This window comes from Vicugna pacos, chromosome 8 (genome assembly GCF_048564905.1).
Source record: "Vicugna pacos chromosome 8, VicPac4, whole genome shotgun sequence".
Lineage (NCBI taxonomy): Eukaryota > Metazoa > Chordata > Mammalia > Artiodactyla > Camelidae > Vicugna > Vicugna pacos.
In genome coordinates this window covers 59,267,563-59,282,169 of record NC_132994.1, presented here as the reverse complement: position 1 = coordinate 59,282,169, position 14,607 = coordinate 59,267,563, and the positions used below count along the sequence as shown (strand labels likewise).

The window sequence follows — 14,607 nt, the reverse complement described above, 5'->3', positions numbered from 1 at the left end:
ATTTAATAAATTAATCTCTTATAAGAAGTTAATGACTTATTAAGAGCTTAGGATATTAAGAGCTTGCTACTTGTGTTTGGCTTGTAATGGAAGATGTCTATAGACGCAAAAGCCTTAACCCCAAGCAGTGAGTGTTAAGTAGAGGGATTTCAGCTATAACTTATTTTGGAGTGGCAAGAGGTGGTGGAAGATAGTAAAATGGGGAAGGACTAATGTGATGTTCTTCATTATTAATGACATAATATAAGCCTACATTTTCCTATATCTAAGGAGACATTTAGGCTTCAGTAATCCTGGACAGGGTCTTACTCTTGCTACTGTTCCCTAATCTGATTTTTGTTCTTCACTCCTCAAGGTTTTCCATGAGAGACTATTGAACTCATCTTCCTTTGGCTCAAGACCTGATGTAGGCATCCCTTGCGTGCTCTCAAGAATGAAGAAGCCAGTTTCACCAGCAGCTTGGCCTGCTGAAAGGGGCAGTACTCTTCCATAAACCAGGGCCATGGCCAGTCCTCAGCTAAACCAGAAAATCATGAAAGTTAATTTGCATTCTGTTTGCCCCATCAACTTACCTCCTCCTCCCTGTTCTGTTCCCTGTGCACTCCTAATTCTGTGCCCCAGCATGCCTCTGTCCCCTCTGTATCCTGCCCATTCCCAGGGCTGCTTTAGTCACTGGGGCCTTTTCTTTCCTAACATATTTTTCCAAAGATGAAATCTGGTCATAAAGACACAAGAATGTTTTTGAAGAATAAGAAGGGCCAACTTGTCATAAGGGATCATGTGAAACCTGAGGAATATGATAAAGAGGGGAGAAGGGGTTTCTCAGGTAGTCAGCCAGCCCCAGCTCAGTCTCAGGGGTAGCGGGTAAAGCAGTGGTTCTCAAACTAAAATAAGAATAGGAGTCACAGGAGAATCTTTTTCACCATGGAGCTTCCCAGCCCCTAATCCTGAGGATTCCAATTTATAAGTTTAGAGGACTGCTCAGATTTTTAAATAAACATTTCAAGAAATGTTGCTACAGGTGGTGGAATATACCTGGAGAAACTCTGGAGTGTGGGGTGACATGCGGTTGGTTGGATGTCTGTGGGCTCCACCCGCCCTGTGAGAGCCAGGAGGACACCACTTTATCCTTCAGTCCTGACAGATGTCACCTTGAGTCTTAGTAAGTCCGGCTCCGACTCATTGGTCCTTAATTACCACCGCCTCCTTCCCCTCCTCAACCAAAGGAGGTCATAGTGGGATAAAGAGAGGGGTCTGCATTAGAGTGGCTGGTAGCCTAGTAACAACTCAACAGACAGGCAGATTTTCTCTCAAGATTCTTTTCTTCATCTTATTTTTGGAGACCTAAGTATCCTTCGTGTTACACATATCATGACACTGCTCAATACTTCCCCACATACCAATTAGAACAGATGAGTTGGAAGTCGGAGATCCATCAGAAAGGCAGTTCTAAATCATTCCTCTTTACTAAGACCCAAGGCTATGTTCCATTTATTCATCAGAACCCCACAGCAGGTACCCTCTTGGTGTTGTACTTATAGTACTCCAAATTTATCTGAGGGAATTCCATACCACTTAATTCACTATGCACAGTTTTGCGGAGGACTTTATTACAGAGATTTATATAGAATTTACAGTCATAAGGCATCAGCCACATCATCTTGATCAACTCTAGTACTTAAAAATATAGAGAAACCAAGGCCAAAATCTTAAGGAAAATAGTGGATACCCCAACACCCAATTCCTAACTCTTCTTCTGTTTTTTGGGAACTGCTTATTCCCATGAGGACCATGTCCCCACTGCAGGTCAGGGTGTGACCAATCAGATTATCCCATCCCCGGAGCCCCGTGATTGGTTCAGGTGCAAAGACTTGACTCCTAAGGCTGCCTGAGCTAGAGCTATCAGGAAGAAGGTCTTTTCCAATTGGGGTTACTAAGCCAGGAAAACAATAATCTGGGACTGCTGCCACCAACCTGCAGGATCTTTGTCTGAAGAGCAAAATGAAGCAGAGAAATGTGAAGAGCTGAGAGAGGGAGACAGCCGGAACCAGGGTAACATCATTTGAGCCTCAGGATGCTGCTGCGTTGGAATTTAGCCCTTCACTTCTGGGTGTGGGAGTCAATAAATCCTTTTTATTAGGCTAGTTTGAGTCAAGGATTTAAACTGGCCAACTGAAAGCATCCTGGCTAGTAATATGGACTGCCTGGTTCTGGAAGTTTTATGTACAACGGCTCATGGTACCTGGTTCTCCCGCCTGGGTGTATCAGCCTCTGTGCTCTGTGGCAGTAAGTCTTGAGCTTTAGAATGCATAAGTATCAACCGCATTATGTGTTAAACGTGCAGATTCCTGGGCCCACAAAGATTCAGGTTCAGTGGGACTGGGTGGCAATGGCCATAAACCTACCCTTCGTTAAGCTTTTTCCTGAGTGAGAAAGTCCTTACAGTATCCTGGGAGGTGTTATGTTCACTGGCTGTCACATTCTGTTCCAGCCACATTGCTCCCGTAAGCTCTACAAACATGCCAGGTCTTCTCTGGTCCTAGAGCTTTATCTGAGCAGTTCCCTCCACCTTAAAAGGTCTTAACTCCAGATATGTCCACTGCTAAATCATTTCCTTTAAGCCTTAGGAGACACATCACTCTGAGTCCTATTCTGACCTTCCTACTTAATACAGAAACATGACACCTCCCTCCCCACCCATATCCTTTACTCTATTTCTATGTTTCCCCTTGTAACTCTTTTTACCTTCCAAAGTTCTCTACCGTTGATTTCTTATGGCTATTTGATATCTTGTTCCTCTTTCATCTACCTTCCCCCTACTAGAATACAAGCTCCAGGAAAGCAGGAATCTTTGATGTGTTCATTGATGTATCTCCAGCACATAGTAGGCACTCAATAAGTTTTTTTGTTTTTTTTTTTACTGAAAGTGCTTTGGGTTCAAAGTGATTTTTGACTCTGAAAAGATGCCATACTGCCAGACGGACATTCATTATTTCACTTTCTTAATATCTCATAATCCAGATGACCAGATTTGCCTGTCCTTTGAAACTGAGAAGTAATAAGACAGGTGATGAAAAGAAAGTGCCTGCCTCGTTGTGACGCTCCAAATGGGTGCCCAGGCAGGGTCAGCTATGCCCCAGCCAACCTCATTTTCCATAGAGCTTCTTAGGGCTGGGTGCACAGTTTACCAATGCCAGTTTCAGTTTTGTCTTCAGAGGTTTTCTGGGGAGTGGCGTTTTTCTGTTTCCGTATGGCCTGAAATATAACCCCCTGGACAGTTAGGTTGCAGCATGAGAGGCTGGAGACAGAGATGCCTTTATTTAAAGACAGTGATTCTTCCCATCAGAGGGGATGTCACCTAGTTTACACATATTGATAAATAGTTTTACTTGTGCTTCAGCTCGTTTCAGGCTACCTTCTTTAGTGCTTGATGATTTGGGAACAAGGTGCTAAGAAAGTTTGATTAAAAACTGCCTTTAAGGGTCCTCTTTGGTGGTGGGATCAGGTCATCAAAATTGATGCCTATTTGCTTTTTAAAAAAATATTTTAACTGCCCAATTACCTCAGTATTCTAATATTCACATTATACTACTTAGTCTAGTCCTTTAAAGAGGTATTTAAGGTTTCAACTAACATTCATTCTCGTGAAGCAAAATGCTGCCTGCTACTTTTCTTGCTCAGTTTCTGGGAGCTTGGGCAGCTGCTGTTGTGTGTGCTGAAGGGAAACTGGATTCTTAAAGAAAGTGCTTAATCTTCTTTATCAAGCAATTAAATAAAATGGGCTCTGGGAGTATGTAGCACGTGGGTTTGGAAGTGAAAAAAAATTTCGAAAATCACATTTTGAGTTTTAAATGGATGTATAAAAATGCAATGGCATACACTGAAGAGAAAGTGGTGATTGGGGGAGTTTTTATTTAGCGCTTCAAGTTAAGTCAAGAAAGGCTGAATATTAAAGAATTTATACAATGAAAGGAGAAGCCGCCTAAGTGGAAAGTAGGCCCTGAATTTAAATGAGATGAATCGCAAAGGACACAGTGAAACATTCCATATTGTTCAGATTTTTCTCCTTTGAAAAAAAGTCGATTAAAAAAACCCAAAAAACAACGGTATCACTGCTTTATTTCGCAGAGTCGTCCTTCACGGCAATGTTGCCCTTACACGCGGATCTCAGAAATCCACTGATTATAGGTCGAAATGAAAAACAAAACAAAACAAAACAAAAACGAAACCGGCAGTGCTATTCTCACAGTCATTAAAGAGTCTGTCCTCCTTTTCAGTGTGCTCGTTTTTAATGAGAAGGGAAGGGAGTAATTGATATGTCTTGACATTTGGTCCCTTTCCGCGAAATCTGAAACTTGAGACGCAAAACATTCCGCAGTTGTCGGTAAAATACCTGCCTTAAAAGCAGAACCACAGTTAATGTCTTTGGCCCGGAATTCCAGAGACTAATTTCCACCCCTCCCACGGAGTCACCTGCTCATGGGGAACCCCGGCCAGAAATCCGGGTCGCGCCAGGTCAAATCTTGCGCGTCTCTTGTTTACTCCGCCCGGGGCAGGGCGGCGGCGCAGCCGGGTGGGGGTGGGGAGGGCCGCTCGGGCCCGCGGCGCCGGGGCGCTCGGCTCCGCTCGGCTCGGCCGCTCGGGCGCCAGGAGGGGCGGCGCGCGGTCCCGGCCCGGCCGGGAGCCCACCCGGAGGAGGCGCTCCGGGCGTCGGCTTGGGCCGCCACGGCCTCCTGGGAACCTCCCCCGAGGGTGCACACGAGTCCACACCGGCAGGGTAGCGGCTCAGGGAGCCCCGGTGTCCCCCAGGTGTTGCCGGGTCGGGGAGGAAGCCCAGCGCCCCGGCCCCCACTCGCCTGGGATTCCCCCGCCCTCCGGCCCTGCTCTCCCCGCTCTGGGTGTGATGTCGCTCGCGTCCCTTCGGAGGAAGGGGAGCGCGCAGGCTGGAGGCGTCCGCTCGCCCCAGGTCCCCGCACAGCCCACAAGGAAACCCGCAAATATTCCCCGCACCACTGCCCACACCGATTTGAATACCCCAGCGAGGGCAGGCCGCGATCCCCTAGCTGAGTGCGCCCAGGGCGCCGTGGTGAGTGACCCCAGGGAAGGCAATTGGGGCATTTCGAGCGCGTAAAAAGTTCGTGCTTCCGCGGGGGCACGGAAAGTGCTAGTAAAAACACTTGCAAAGCTCCAGAAACGCAGCCGGGAGCTAGTCTGATTTTTTCTTGACCAGTAACATAAATGTGAGTGGAGGTGGGGGCGAGGGGCAGGAGAGGGATAAGAGGTACCCGGACAAAATCATCAATGCTGGTTATTCTATAATTCCGTTTGTCTTCAAGAAGGGAACGGTCATCTGGGAAATGGGATTGGGGGGTGGGGAAAGAGGTTTCTACATCCCTAAAAGAAATTCTCAGGCCCCTAGAGACGCCCACGTTTTTTTGCCTGACAAGTAGAGACCAGCTCTCCGGGGAGTTCCCCGACCCGAGCGAGCGGGGAGCTCGGCCACGATCTTCCCGCCCGGAGCGGCCGCGGCGGGGCCGGGCCCTGCCCTCCCGGTCGCCTCCCTCCCCCGTCGCCCCGCGCGCCGCACAACCCTCTCCGCTCGCCGGCTCCAGACTGGTTTTTCTGGTTCAGCCTCCCTCCCTGGGACGCGCTGGGGGATCCGATGACGTCGCTGGCTGAGTCTCTCCCTCTTCCTCCCTCCCTCCCTCCGCCTCTCCCCCCTCCCGCCCTCGCCGCGCACTCCTCCTAGTAACTTCTGTTCGGGGAGGCGCTGCCAGGAATAACCCGGTGCGTCCACAGACCGGGAGGGGAGGCGGCCGCTGCGGCTCCCGCACGCAGACTGCTGCGGCCCGGGCCTCGCGGCTCCCTCCCGAGCCCGGCGGCCCCTGCCCCAGGCCCATCTCCGTACAGTGTCAGAAAAATAAATAAAAGGAAAGAGGAGCCTGGGCAGGCGGTCGGGATCGCTCCCCTCCCTCAGCGCCCGCCCTCCCTCTGTCCTTAAGGAAATGCTACCAGACACCCCCCACCAGACACGCTCAGCCTTGGCGAGGAGCGGCCGCCGCGGCAGCGAGAACAAGGGCACCAGGGGGGTTTCCTCCCCCTCCTCCTCTCCCTCCTCTTCCTCCTCCTCTCCGTCCTCCTCCTCCTCCTCCTCAGCGGTGACTTTCCAGGTGAGCGGCCGCCGCTGCTGCTGCGAGGATCCCCCTCGCCCGCTCGGGCCGCCGCGTCGCACCCTCCTCCCGCCCCTGTCACCCGGCGGCGGCCGGGAGCTGACAGCCGCCCGAGGGGCTCGCGGCCCGGAGGCGGGCGGCCGGCGGGAGGCGGGCTGGAGGTGAGGGGGTGGAGAGGAGACAAGCGGGGCGCCACCGAGCGCTGTCTCTCCCCGCCGGAGGAGGGTCTCCGCAGAAACATCTTCGGTGACTGTGGCACAAGTCTTGGCCAAGTTGTGTCTTGGACGTTGAAGCTCCCGGGAGCCCGGAGCAACTTGGAGGGTCTCCGGCTCGTTAACCATATTTCTACACGTCTCGACTTTGGGGTGCTGGGTGCAGCCTTGGGGTGCGTGGAGGGCGGACCGACTATTTGGGCGAGCAGAGCGGCGGGAATCTAGGTTCCTCAGCTCGGTAAGTGGCCTTGGCTCGGTGTTTTTCCTGCCTCCTTTAGCATTAGGAGCCTGTTTCACTTTACACCGAGATCGCCTCCTCCGGACCCCGTCGCCCCTCCCGGCGCGCGTCCCCGGCCCCAGGCGGGAGTCCAGAGGGTGAGGGTCGGAGGGGGCGGGGATGGGGGAGACCTCGGGAGGGGGGTCCGGCACGTTGGGAAATGCGGGGAATACCCCGGCCGAGGAGCTATGCAGATGAGGGGAGGCTGCTTTGCGTAATGTCCTGGGGGGAGGGGGCGGCGCGGGAGCGCTGGAGGCAGGAATGTGTCTGGTTACTAATGAGGGACGTGCACCGGCGCGCACCGCCGGGCCACCGCTGCGGCTGCCGCGGCCGCCGGCCGCCCGTCGTCAGGTAGCGGGGGAGGGGGCCGCGCGGCGCTGGCCAGGGGCGGGCGGCGGGCGGGCGGCGCGGGGGCCGGGCCGCCGGCCTGCGGCCGAGCGAGCGCAGCGAAGGCGCCGGCTGTGGGCATTTCGGCGATTCCTTTCTCCTCCCGAGCGAGGAAGGAAGGAAGGAAGGAAGGAGAGAAGGAAGGAAGCGAGGAAGGAGGGGACAGTCTCGATGGAAGGTTCAGGCGGAGGCGCCCTCGCCTTGCGGGTGCACCGGCCGCAGAGCGGCTCCCGGCGCGGCGGGCTGGCCCGGGGGCGCGCGGAGACGGGTGGGGGCGGTTTGCATGCGTGTTCGTCTGTGCGTCTGCCTGGGGACCGGGAAGGGACATGTGTGTTTGGGCTGTGCACTGTGGGGAGCTGGGTCTGCGCCTTTATGTCTGTTCCCTGAAGTGGGTGGAACGTTGGCCCGTTCCGGGAATGTTCCATGACGTGGTGCAGCCACAGGAAGGGGGTTAACGAGGGGCTCTCTGCCGCGGCGGCTCTGCCGGCTGCTATCAAAGCAGATGTGCTGCCGCTGCTCCTCCTCTCTCACCTCCCTTCACCCCTCCCCCCGCCTTTCCATTCTGTGCGTCTGGTACTGGTAGGGGTGAGACAGGAAAACACTGGTGTGTGTGGGGGGGGGGGACGGGGGGTGGTGGGGTGTGTGTGTGTGTGTGTGTGTGTGTGTGTGTGTGTGTGTGTGTTGTCTGTCGTATTTGGTGGGGGAGACTCCAGATCAGCTCTGCCACCCCAGCTGTTATCACAGATCGGTGCGCTTTATACGCATGTGCCTCCCGCGTTCTGTCCCTCTTACATAACACATCCAGTGCAGCAGAGGACACGATAAAATGCGACCCCAACCCTCCAAGCCCAAATTGGGTGAGGGGATAGAAGGTCAGGAAGTGTCCCTTGGTGTTGTCCTTCAGGGACGTGGCTTCAGTGGGGAGAAGAAGGGTTTTCTTCAAGTGGCTCCTTTCCTCTCTGACTTTAAAGCATCTAACTAAAAAGGACTGCAGGAACTAGCCCTCTCTAATGGGAAAGCTTTTACACGCTACGCCGAGAGAAAGTGGGTACTTGAACCTCGGGAGTGTAAAGAAGAGAGAGGGTCCTTACTAAAGACACTCGGAGGTGGACAGTATACGTGCCGGGTAGGGGGCTGTGGGGATGGCTTTGAGGGGACCGGAGGAATTCCCTGATAATAGATGGGTTTCACTGGAGGCCTTAGGACACCTGTAATGGCATAGAATTCGCACAGGAAGCAGTGTGTGCAACTGACATCGCAAAAGCCTTACTTAGGCCTAAAATGAACATAAAAAGGCTTGTTTCCGGTACTTTCATTATAATGGAAAATTTGAACTGATTTTCCTCCTTCCTTTTTTGCCGTTTTAAAAATAATTCAATTTACTTCCAAATTAATGTTGATACTCTCCCCCATCCCCAAAGGCTGGACCTGGGTAAGTCACAAGAGAACTGTGTTTTTCTGGCATCCTCAGAGCCCTAGTCAAGGGCTATTGATTTTTCTCTTCAGTACAGTTGTTTCTTTTGTAGTGCATAATCAAGCCCAGAAATTACTTGAAATATTAATAAGATCCATTTTAATTAAATCTGCAATGATTTGTCCTCCTAGAGAAAGGCCGTTTAACTTTATTAGAAACATTTCCTCTAGTATACAGTAATATTTTGTGATGTTTGTCCTTGAGCAAATCAAGTTATTTAAAATATTTGCATATATGTACATAAGTATATATTAAATTTATATCACATATATATATTAGAATTTACAAGTGTCTTGTGCTTTTTCACTTTTTAAAAGTGCCAAAGCAAAATTTTAACCAGGTAGATTGTGTAATGAGTAGATTGGTTTTGATTTTTAGGATATAGGCCAAATAGTTTATCAGGACAGAAATGCTCTCCACATGAGTAAATGGATATCATTTTCATTATTAAGATAAAATTCCTGTGGAACATTAAGAGGTCATGGTACCAGATGAGAACTGCACTTTTATTTTGAGGTGAAAGGAATTGACCAATATCTCCTTAAAGATAGTGTGCTTCAAGTGTCATAATCCCTTTTGACCACTAGGTTTGAAATATGCAGTATATTTCTTACATACAGAAAAATGTTGTATTACAATGGTGAATCTTTTGAAAATTGTCTGAGTTTCTTGCTTTGAATGTAAGTCAGGTATAAAACAAAATTTGCTTGTTGGCATCTATACTTCAGTGATGGTGATTGTATTTTATGTGGTTGGTTTTGTTAGAGACAGCTTTTATTTAAGTAAGGGTATTTATGATTAAATTGATGTGAAATTGATTTGGGGACAATTTGGGGAATAGTAATATATTACCGATAGTACAAATTTAAGGTCTAACTGATTTTTAACTGGTTAGATCCTTGTGGAAGTCTTTGGAAAAATGCCGTCAGATAAAACATTTCTGTATTTCTATTAAACATAAAATGTAAAGGCAAATTTACTGTGTATATATTACTACATAATGAAATCATGCTACTTGACTACATTGAAAGATTAGCCAGCAGAATCTTTTGATTGATCAGGCTCCTTTCACAGGAGGTGTGTTTACAAATGTTCTTGTTACTATGAAAACAAAACAGAGACAACATGTATGCAGGTGTTCCTTGTAGAATAATGGTACATGTGTCTGCTTGAGCATTTGGCGCTTTGTCACTATTCAGAAAATTAGGTTGACTCTTTTATGCTGATTCAATCTAAAATGAAAAATCTTTAGAAATTGGCCCATTTTGTTTTAAAGCAGGACTCATTTCAGTAGTAGCAACGACAAACAAGTATTCTATTTGTTAGTTTTAGATTTTTGAGTTGTCAGTGATGAACTCAAGTTAATATGAAATCTTCAATATAGGAAAAGTAGTTTTAAATAACTATAGAAAATGTGATTTAGCTTAGAAAGCGTAATCCACTAGGATGTGGAATAATGTAACACCTGATGTGGTAAATATTATAATAAGGGAAAAGTGGCTAAGATCAACTGGATGGATGGTTATGGATCAACCTATTCACCTACGGCTGTTAAAAATAAACGCTGTTTTCAGTTTGGTGCATGGTCAACATTAGCAGAACTCTGTAAGTCTATGCAGTAGTCCTGTAGGTGGAGAAGTGGTTCACAATTTAAATCACCACCTTGGAAATTCCAGTGACATGCTTCTGGTTAATGCATTTATATATGAATTCATTGTGAATCCATGTTATGGCTAAAACTTGGTATGTAGATATTGCACCTTTTTAAGTGATATTATAAAAAGGAGCAGAGACAGTTTGCTAACTCAGCTCTATGGATTTCAGATCTCATAAGGAACTTCAGACCGTGTGTGTGGCTTTGCTGTAGCCACATAGGCAGAGCCTTCCTTAATCTTGAGTAAAACTTGAGTGAATGTTCCAGTGAGTCTTCTCAAGGTTTGAAGTTGTGGATGAACACATAGGATTGAGGGAAAGTGGGAAAACATTATGAAAATAAGACTGTGCTTATTTGGAGGAAATTGTAAGGGACCTGATTTTCTATTCCTGATATTTGATCACAATCAACAGCATTGCTTTCTATATGCTATTTATGGCAACGCTAAGAAAAAGAAGGTTATAAATCAGTATTTGTAGCCATGAGATGGCTCTAAGTAATTTGGAAAAATATTTCAGTGCTTTGTCTATTATTGTGAAAGAACACCTAGTTCTTTATGGGGATGACACAGCTTACTGGATCTGTGTGATCTTTAGTCTCTGAGGTGGCTCATGGATACTAGCATTAAGATAGAGGTAGGACTATACTGTCTTCAAGACTGCATTTAGAATAGAATCAGAACTGCTTGATAATTTGTATCACTTTTGTTCCAGACCAGATAATGTGCTGCCAGTCTTAACATATACTTCCATTACCCATCATTTACGGTATAAACTATGACATGTGGTCTGTTCTACAAGTGTCCACAACTTTAGATTTTTTTTAACAGCTTAAAATTTTGAGTCTAACCATTTGACAGTGCGTTGGAGAGAGGTGATTAAAAATGATGGTTGTGTGCCTGAGGATATTCTGGGCAGAAAGCAGGTGGGGTTTGACCTACCGCTTCATCACAGGATGGTTGGATGTAAGGTCAGGAAATACTCAGGGGTCTTCCAGCATTTTTGACCTGTCACTCATATATAATCTTAGCCCTTTCTTCAGAGTACTATGACAAATGCCCCGGTTTTCTTCATCAATGCAACTTACTCATCCATTCATTCAACAAGTATTTACTATGGGTCAGACCTTGTGCTGGATGCCAAAGATATAATGATGATCCAGACCAGAAAAGGAGCTTCTAAACCAGTGGGGCTGTCAGACACTAGTCATGAGGTTTGTTGTAAGTGCTGTGGAAGAAACCTGAAGGAGTAAATAACAAGGGGTCCATCACTGCTTATTGGGGGTGAAGAAGAGGTCTCTCTCAGGAGGTGATGTTTGACCTAAGACTGAAGGATAAACATGAATCAAGTAGAAAAAAGGAGGTGGGGAGAGGGAGAGTATTGTACAAGGAGGGAATAATGCAGATGTGCTGAGGTTGGGGGATGTACAGTGTTTGGAGGGGTTGAAAGCAAGCCAGTGGGCTGGAAGGTAGATAATATAAGAGGTAGTGCAAGGTGAGGCCAGACCATGTGGGCAGGCTGACCACACAAATCATTATTTAACTTGGCATAAATGGAGACTGTCCTTGGCAAATCAGGGCACCTGATGGCCCTACTATTGGCCACGCTGGAGACTGATCATTGGAGAGGGAATTTGGGGGCAGGGCCTTGAAGCTGGAGGAGGCTCATGTATAACCTGTCTTTTCACAGTGCTTCCACATCAGTGGTCTCTGACCTCCTGGAAATCTGTTATGATTTTATGTGTTGACTTCAGTTTGAGGGGTTTAGTTGTATGATTATTCGCAAGTAAACTTTTTTTAGGAATAAATAATTTGCTTTAAAAAATACTTATTTGGGGCTTCAGTTAACTAAATTGGCCAGCATCATTGATTCAGTTAATGAATAACTGCAAATTCAAAAGTCTTTACAAGGTCACTGTGTGAAGTAACCGATTAATCTTTAGAGCCCTGCATGAGCTGGATCTATATGTTTCCAAGCAGCTACTAAAACGTTCAGTTCCCCAGATAATTTGTCTACATGTTTGCAAATATCAGGGACTTTGGGGAAATTTGGATCTGGTTTTTTTACTTTCCATATGATGAGGACGTCAGTGTAATACTTACAGAAGAGTATGAAAGAAAAGAGTAGAAAAAGAGGTTCTCAAAATACAACATTCCTTTAGGTAATCTTGGACTCATATTCCATTTTGTCAACTGTATCATTTAATGAATTTGCTCCCTGTCTTAAAATTTACATAATGGAGGAAATGCTATTTAGGTGGCAGAAAGGGTCAGTATATGTAGTAATTCCAGGCCTGGGTTTTGGAGTCAGTCTAGGGGTCAGAATGAGTAACTGAAAGATAAAAGGACAAAGATCCCTGGCTTCAAGAATTTTACAGTCTAGAGAAGACATACGGCTTTTAAGTAAACGTTGTTAAAACTTACAAGTGAAAGCATTGGATAAATGGAGGCTTTTTTTTTTTTCTCCAACAGGAATGATTAGAAAGTCTTTTTTGGGAAGATGTGATTTTTGATTGGGGGCCTTTGAAGACTGAGTAGAATTTCAGTCAGCAAAAAGGGAAGTGAAGGGCTCAGCATAATTTGATCTGGGGTCCTGGGGTGTAGTTAAAACAATGGGAGGCAAAGAAAAAGGTGAGCCTGGAAAGGTACACTGGTTCCAGATCCTGTGGCACTGTGCAGCCTTCCTGAGAAAGCTGGACTTCACTTAAGGTTTTTGAGCAGAGGAGTGACGCTATAATGTGTATGTTTTAGAAAGATTATAAGGGTATGTGGGATGGATAGCTTGGTGGCAATGAGCAGTAAAATTGCTGTAACACCCAAAAGAGAAGTAATGAAGATTGACACTGCTGCCTAACAATGTGAATTTTTTCATACTGTTAGTGGACATCTTAAAAGCACCTTCAAAAGTAACAAGACTGATTAAAATATTTTGATAAACATGGTCAAATAGGTATGGCAGATTGTCAGTTTGAACTACATTTTAAGTATAGTACTGCATTATTATTTTAACTTACTCCGAAGCTTTTTGCTCTGGAAAATATAAATACTAGTACTGAAAGTTGACCAACTTTAAAACCTGGTAATTCTAAGTATAACCATTTTTATATGTTTTTAGGTATAAATATTTAAGGAATGAACAGGTGATTCATTTCACGGTTCATTAGAATACTGCTTTTTAATTGATACCCAATTGTAACTAACTGATGACAATCCTGGGCAAATAATGTAGTGCAGTGTATTTGAAAGACAGTGGCTTTTTTGACAAAGATTTATTTGGTGGTTTCATTTTCTCTGAAAAAGAAAGCAGGAGGTCACTAAAGCTCTTATTATTTGCATCGTGGCAGAGTCACTTAATTTCAGAAGCTCACCAAAAAGGTGGGCCTTTGGAAACTAGGCAGTAGGTAAATGTGGACACACCCTGATTTGTATTTGCTTGGGGATCTGTAGGCATGCATTTGTGTATGGGCGCACACGTATACTAATCTTAGAAAATCATGTGTGTTCAGTGAGAAAGGAAATTTTGATACTTAAAATACAGCGTGGATTCTCATCCTGGTAGTTGCAGGAAGTATTCCTTTTAAAATGGAGATTAGATCTAATTCCCTATAAAGAAGATTATAGGAAAGGTAATTTAAATTGTAAGTAGCTTTGTTCACTAAAATGCCAGATTCATTTGAAACAGTGTCTTATTTCTTTTGGAAGCCAGACAACTAGTTTAATAGTGTACATATGAAACACTAATTTGGCTTGTTAATTGGATGCAATTAAACTGAGGTTATTTTATACTGCTTAATTGTCTGAAAATTACATGCGTTGCCATGTCTGTGTAACGGGAGGCAAAAACTGGGGGTGTGATGGGAGTGGGGGGCAGATGGATGTAAGATCTACTTGTGTATTTGCAATTAACTTTTTGTAAAAACTTGGAAACGGGTCGTTTTAAACTCTCTGGACTTTATTTGGAAATGGAAGGGATTGGAACAGATGGCCTCTAAAGCCTCTTCCAACTCCTATTTTATCAGTTATAAATTCGACTTTATAGTTATAGAGAATGCAGTGTCATTATATTCTGTAATTATGGTATTACAGGGATGAACTAAACACTTAAAAAAATCAGCACAGTGCCAATTTAGCAAATCCGTTAGAAGGGAGGGAATTTAGGCTTGAAGAACACTTACTCTGTGCCAGGCTTCATAGCAGGACCTGTCCAGTAACAACCGTGAGAAGATTCAGTGTCATTATCTGCATGTTTAAACTTAAGGTTAAATGGTTTTTGCAAGGACACCCTGCCAGTCAGTGGTGAAGCAGGATTTGAACTCTGGGCCATTGGGCTCTAAAAACGTTTAGTCTTTTCAGCATTCCATACAACATAAGCAGTTGTTTACACATCAAAATTGTTCCAAAAATTAAAAAATAAACTGCAACCCTTTTAACCCCT

General features: G+C 46.0%; 1 protein-coding gene across 7 annotated transcripts in view; it reads left to right on the top strand.

Annotated features, from left to right (window-relative positions):
* Positions 1 to 5,807: 5,807 nt before the first annotated feature.
* The window catches only part of HIVEP2 (HIVEP zinc finger 2), a 176,847-nt gene continuing 168,047 nt past the window's right edge, over positions 5,808 to 14,607 (top strand). For 3 of the 7 annotated variants that reach the window (XM_072965952.1, XM_072965949.1, XM_072965948.1), the window contains exon 1: positions 6,228 to 6,620. The gene's annotated coding sequence lies outside the window, so the exon portion shown is untranslated. Of the gene's footprint in view, positions 6,171 to 6,227; positions 6,621 to 6,897; positions 7,011 to 14,607 lie in introns of those variants that run through there. The other 4 variants (XM_072965954.1, XM_072965953.1, XM_072965951.1 and 1 more) reach the window with 4 other exon arrangements.